The following is a 7,252-nucleotide window of genomic DNA, read 5'->3' on the forward strand; positions in this document are numbered from 1 at the left end:
GCCAGTTCCTGGGGAGCTCGAAACATCAACATAGGAGTTCCTAGGAAGATCTGGGTTGGATCCAGATCCTAGCACGCAAATCATAGGCCTTGATTTGTATCAGCATGATGGCACTGAGGAAGACTCCCCCATTGCTGTTTTGGCGATATCCTATTTATTTTTTAAATAAATAGAACCTATCTTTATTAAACACAGTGTCGTGCTCATGGCACCAAGTTACTTTCGCAAAGACATATGACTCTATTGCGATCGAACTCATAATTACAGTTAACTTGAATGGCTTCCATGATATCCTGATCAGATTCTGGTCATGCCTCATTTTAATCTGTTTAGCTTACTAAGGTCACCTATTATTGTTCCAAATGAACTTTGGGGGCATCAGGGGTAGAGTATGCCTAGTAACATATGTTATATAACATAAAATGCTTCTAATGTATACATAAACTAGAAGAGCTACAGTGCTCAGTAAAAAAATAGCATTTGATAAGAGCCCAAAACTGTAGTTTTAACCCTGTAACAGTCATACTTTTAGACCAATTATGTGAGTAATAATTAAGAGTTAACACTGATCACGTGTTTTTATGCATTTCAGGCTTCAAAGTCCATTATGTGCAGAAATGTGCCACTTTAGCGAGATAAAGAAGCAAAGGTCGGTTGCTAAGGAGTTCTGTTATTAAAGGACAAGATTGAAGAAGACAAAGCCTTTCTAAAGCCCGGTCAAAAGCTGAAAAGTCGATGCGGGCAGAAACAACACACAAAGTCAGCAAAACTTCCGAAGGCCGTATCTTTGGACTCAGACCTCGGAATTGGGCCTACCTTATGTCAAAACGACCGGCTCGGAAAGAGCTTTCCAATGGTCTAAGCCTTGACCCAATCAGAGGAGTAGAAGTGGACGAAAAGTCTGTTGAAGACAACTGCAGCTGAAGAGGCCTTTTTGGACTGAAAGAATTGGGTTTTGGGCCTGATTCTCTGGCCCAAAGCATGGCTCCAAGCCCATGCACGATTTTTGGATCTGAATGTATAAAAACTAAAGCTTCACTCTTGGTTAATGGTAGATAGTTAATGGTAGAGAGTTAGGTTAGAAAATAAAAGTAGCTTAGAATAGAAAGTAGCCATTAGAATAGCTTCTAGATCTAGATTTAATTCTTTATGTTAAGTTTAGTTTCAAATCCAATTCTTGTTTTAGATTAAACTCTAGAATCATTATTCTTAATTAGATTGATTAATAAAATAGCTAGTTTGTTAATTTCGATTCTTGTCATTTACATTTGTGTTAGATCTGATTTCATTTATTACTTGTTATTCAATTATTAGTTATTAATTAGATTTTAATTATTGTTTAATTTAGATTAGTAAATTTCAATTCTTTATATTATGTTTAGTTTTAATTTAAATCGGAAATGATTGCGTAATGATTCTCGGCTAAACCTCCATTAGAGGGGGTTGAGAAGCCTTGATGAAAGCTTGATTCCGATTATCGTAGAGTCGTCGCAATTTCCTTTCCACTCTAGAAGCGATTAGTTCACCATGAGAATGGGTTTAATCGTTCACATGCAAGTTATGAATTGGTAAGAATGCCATATGTAATTAGGGATTAGGAATAACCATATTGTTCTGCGCGATTCAATTCGATTTCTGACGATTAAATCGTTAGTAGGATTAAGTCGAGTTAAGGTGGAATCAATCCCCCTCTAACTCCTTATCATAGAATCAACGTAGCATTCCCATAGTTGTTCTAATAGTCGACTAGTTGCATCTTGTGGGTAGTTGCATCGTAGTCTAGTTGCCACTTCGTAAATCTCTCATTAGACTTTAGAGTAAGAGTACTTATACGAAGAGAACATTAACATGCGCAAGGACTAGGAGTGGAACGAATCACTCTACTCCACTATATCTCATAGGATTGAGAGTAGAATCTTTGATAAACATAGGCAGCATAAGATAGTTTTAGTTTACTTACGTTTTGAGTTTCATCGTTCATTTCGTAGGTAAACTATTCAATTTTATGTTTTATCAAATGGCGCCCCTGCCATCTTAGTTTCACATTCGCATTGTTTTCGTAGTGTAAGTACTTTTTCTTAAAGTCCCATTTCACCCACCCACCCTTGTTTGATTCATACTGTGGTTTTCCGTTTCATCGTTGAAAAATTCCGCGACAAAATTACACGAAGCGATCAGGCCTATAAGGGAGCGCACTGCCTATAGCACGGAACACGAGTCGCGACCGCCCCCATACCGAAAGCGACCCGCCTAAGTTCTTGGAACATGGCGACCCGACCATCTGATCTATGGCGGCACCCGCTACTAAGATATATTTTTTCAGAATTCTACGGTTTTGATTGAACTTTGATTTTTCAAGTTTTTCAGTGTTCTAACTTGTTATATACACGAACACGCGTAAACAAGACGCTATTCATAAGTGAAGCAAGGGCCTTAATCAAGTATTCCTTTCTTCCACACCTCGCATCTCTGTTAGAGGTTTATACTAGTATATCGAATTGTTTGGAGTGTTGATGTGTTTAGCTAAGTTTGGTTTTAGCCTTGTATGAGATTAAGGTGCGGCGAACAAAACACCGAAGCGTAATTACACAACAACATCAACAAACAAGTCTATCTAGTATACCACCCACTACACCTCTAGCTACTATTTCACACACATCACGACCAATGCCCGACGAAGAAAAGACTCCTCTCTCGACTTCTACAAAGCCTTGGCGATAGCCCCAAATCTTGCATCGTTCTAGCGGACCCGATTGGGGATTTCGAATTCCCCAAAATTTTTAATTTGTTACCCGTTTTTCATGGATTAGACCATGAGAAACCTTATCGGTTTTATCGTGGGATTGAACAACTCCTAACAACATTCCACCATCCTACGGTTGGTGCGGAACAAATTAAACTAAGGGTATTCCCTTTCACCTTAGCCGATAAAGGCGTCTTGGTTAATTGCCCAAGCGCCTAATGCGTGGACTCATGGGCTAAACTTGTAATTTGTTTATGGAACATTTTACCCACCCCTAAAGACGGATGAGATGCTTTCCAAGATTCATTTCTTTCGACAAAATCCTCATGAAACATTTTCAGAGGCTTGGAATCGTTTCACCGATCTCCTTATAGAGTGTCCACATCATAACTTAGCGAAAGACACGTTAGTTCGTGCCTTTTTCAAATGACTTCTACACCACCATAAAGAAGTCCTAGACATAATGAATGGGGGTAGTTTCTTAAGCAAAGGAGCCTCGGAGGCTTATAAATTTTTAGAGGATCAACCTAAGCGAAATAACAACTAGGGGGTAGTGATGATATCCACCGCTCCGCTTAGTTCATCAAATACTGATTAAGGCGCGGTATGTTTGAAATTAAACACGATCCCGAGCTTAAAACTCTAATCGAATCACTCACTAAAAAGGCAGGCCATTTACGTTCAACAAAAGTCTATCCCGTCATGAACGTAAATTCAAATCCATGTAGTTTCTGTTGGAGCCCTGAGCATCCCGACTCCCACTGTCCTATAGCCTATGAACAGGCTTGTTCAATTAATAGTGAACCTAACGCCCCTTAGAGACAAAATCCCAACTTCGGTTGGAGAAATAACCAACACGTCACACCTCCAAGGTACAATAATCAATACGTTAGGCCAACACAAAGTTTTAACCAAGTTCCACCATGACAAGGACAGGGTCAGGATAATTTTAATAATTATAACAACCAAGTGCAACCTCGACAAGGTCAAGCACAAAGTCAAGGTAGTTATAATAATTATAATGCTAATAGAGGTATCGTTCCGGTAAATAATAACTATCAAAATCCACCCATAAATAATTCACGTGGAATAGTTCCAGTCACACCACCCGTGACTACTACACCCACACAACCGGATCGTCTTGACACCTTCATACAAGTGAGCCAAAAACTTTTCCAAACCATGGCTCAATCTAACCAACAGCTTCTACAATCCGTTAATAATTTAACCCCAACAGTTGGCTCAAGATAAAGCCCAACCCAAAGGTGTGTTTTCAGTCGCGAAATACCTAATCCTAAAACAACAAATACAGCCTTTGAGGTAACCGATAATACTAGTAATGAATATGAAAATGTAGGTGAGCTAAAAGCCATCACCACTCTCCGATTCGGCAGAGTGGTTGATAACAAAGTAACTATGCCTATAGTTACCCCACCCGATAGCCCCTACACGACTATTTTACTAGATACCGAAATAGAAACTGAAGAGCCTACCCTTAGTAGAGGTACCGGTTACAACACAACCTAAGAAACAGAAAGCCCGCGGTTAAACATCCGGTGATACTATTGCTAAATATAGACAAAAACCACCGTTTCCACAAAAATTAGCCGTGTTAACTAGGGATACAAATTATGAGGAGATTAGGGATGTTTTCAAGAATCTAACTATAAATCTTCCCTTCCTCGAAACTATTAAAAAGCTACCACACCATGCTAAGTTTCTTAAGGAGTTGTGTACTACTAGGCGTAGGACCAATATACCAAAAGACGCCTTTTTAACATAACAATTCCCAACTCTATTTGAACATAATGGAATTGTTAAGTACAAGGACCATAATTAGAGATACAATGCACCTTAGGAGATTCTTATACGACGACGGCGTTATTAGACTTGGGGGCTAGTGTTAACTTACTCCGTTTTATTTGTATAGACAAATAGGTCTAGGACGAGATGCAACCCACTAAAATGACGCGTTGCAATTAGCTGATCGGTCTATTAAGTATCCTAAGGGTGTGGTCAAAAATGTTCTGGTAAAAGTTTAGGATTTTTACTATCCGGCTAATTTTGTCATCCTCGATACAGAAGTCGATTAACGACTCGTCCCGATCATCTTAGGCGTCATTTCACGGAAACTGCCAATGCGCTCATTAATTGCCGTGATAGTTCAATGTCCATGTCTTTTGGCCATCTTGCTGTTGAAGTCAATATTTTTAAAACAAAGACACAGTTACCCGATTCGTCTATGGATGGAGAGGTTAGCATGATCGAGAGCTTTGCTCGAGATTATTTCAACAACACGTTCCACGATAATCATATGCCCAAATTTCTTTCCTTTAGAAGTTCGGACTCAACATTTCCATCCCTACACTAGTCGATACACATATTACGGATGAGGATGAGATAGATGACTTTCTCAAAGATGTAGAGGACTATCATAGTAACGAGGATATGACCAATCTAGATGAGCAATTCAATGAGTTTCTTAGAGCAGGTCATGATTCACCCTATCAAGAACTATTTTCCACAACATCCACCTCGACTTCCCTCCTTCCACCCTTTCAAAGGAATCTCGAGTTTGCACTCGATCCTTTTGTTTCTTCTGTGCTTCATAATTTTTTAAATCCACCTAGTAAACAAATACTTCAGAAGACAAAAGCGTTTGACACCTTCATTTTCAGACTTGAAACAGTCCCTACACACACCATGAATGAGTTTTGTGCTAAAACCACATCCTCATTGTTTACATGCTGTCCTTCTACAACTTATCCATATCCACCATATTCTCCACAACCATTCACTTTTCCGCAGTTATTTACTAGAACACCCACTCATTCAAAAATGAAAAAAAAGGTGCATGCTAGGTTACGTAATAGGGTTATCCAACTTCGCTTTCAATTCACTAGGTTGCGTCATAGGAAATCTTGGTGCTTGATTGTGTTTGGATATGTTTTCTATGATATTTATTTATGGAATGATTCTCAACTATTTCGGCTGTTGATATATGATAAACTACATATTCATGCATATGTTTAGATAAAGTCTCGAGTATCCGACTATAAGCGACTCAACTTTTGTGTTTGGTGCATTTCCTTTCATTTCCATATATTGGTGAGTGCACCATTAAGGTAACCGGGCCCTCCCTACGGAGTGTGTGGCTGTAAGTACTGGATCCTAAGTCCACGATTAACATAATTCACGTTTTCCACTCTTGCATGTTTTTCTCGAATTTTTGAGTCATGTTTCTCTATGGGGTGAATTATGTCTTTCTTGCTTATTGTTTTTCTTTTTACAAAGTATATATATATATATATATATTATATATATATATATATATATATATATATATATATATATATAATAAAGAATAAAGTAATCTAGGAAGTCTCGAGGAATCGACTTTAAAAGACCATCGCTAAAACAAATTTTCTAAGCCGTTGTAAAAAAATTTGTTTGGGGGTGGGTGTTCGTGTTCCGATCCTAGAATGTTTATGTCCCATTACAGTTGCTTAGGCGTTTAATTGTATTACGATCGGGTTGACATAATCTTGAATTTAGAGATCGGTCGTTAATATAACGTCGTCGCACGCACTTCGAGGCATTTTCCACTATTTTATATGTCATCCACGGTCGGAATAGAGTGTTTTATGGATCATTGGATTGGAAATTCTCTCCTGATCATTTCCATATCTCATTCGTAAAAATCAGATCGGTAACGAAGCGGCAATTTTGATTTGAAGTTTCACGAAAAAATCGAAAAATTCACAAATTTCGATTTGGGCAGCCCAACCCAACCCGCCCACCGGCAAGACTTTTAGAGCCCTTACCTTCACCATCAGTTCATCATTTTTTTTTCCACAAACCGCCATTAACAAAGCTTCAAACCCGACCAAAAAAATAAATTAAAAATAAAACCGAATTAACCCATGCCCACAATCCAAGACCCAACCCAAATCTACTCCAACCGCGCCGCCCCACAACCTCCACCAATTTACATCAACAAAAACCACCGGAAAATCAAAATAAAAAAAAAAAAATCGGTGCTGCCGCCGCCACCACACCACCACTACCATCGTTCTTTTTAGTGAGGTGTCCCTCATTGCTTCCCTCTACCTTCTACAAACCTCAAACCGTATTCAAACTTCCAATGGCTCAACATCGCCGAATTTTGCCGGAGCAAGCTTTTACTGGCGACCACTTCGCGCCGTTTTACGGTGACGAAATGATCAGTAGAGACTGAAATAGTTTGTGGTACTCGACTGAAGCCTATTACCACGAAGACTTAGTCCGACGGTTCTACAATACGAGGGAGTTGGAGGGGACTAGGATTTTTGTTATGGTGGCGAAAAGGAGAAAGGAAGTAACTACTGGGTTGTTGGCGGAGATTCTAGGCATTCCGCCTAGAATCTATCTGGATGTCATGTTACAACAGTCCCAATATAATGGGGTAGAGCCATTGATGAACGTGACAGTTACCGAAGGGAACTACAATGCGAGATCACATTGTGTTCG

General features: G+C 39.1%; 1 pseudogene; it reads right to left on the reverse strand.

Annotated features, from left to right (window-relative positions):
* Positions 1-3,042: 3,042 nt before the first annotated feature.
* LOC147503213 (small nucleolar RNA R71) lies at positions 3,043-3,136 on the reverse strand (annotated as a pseudogene).
* Positions 3,137-7,252: the final 4,116 nt, after the last annotated feature.

This window comes from Coptis chinensis, chromosome 4 (assembly GCF_015680905.1).
Source record: "Coptis chinensis isolate HL-2020 chromosome 4, ASM1568090v1, whole genome shotgun sequence".
NCBI classification, from domain to species: domain Eukaryota; kingdom Viridiplantae; phylum Streptophyta; class Magnoliopsida; order Ranunculales; family Ranunculaceae; genus Coptis; species Coptis chinensis.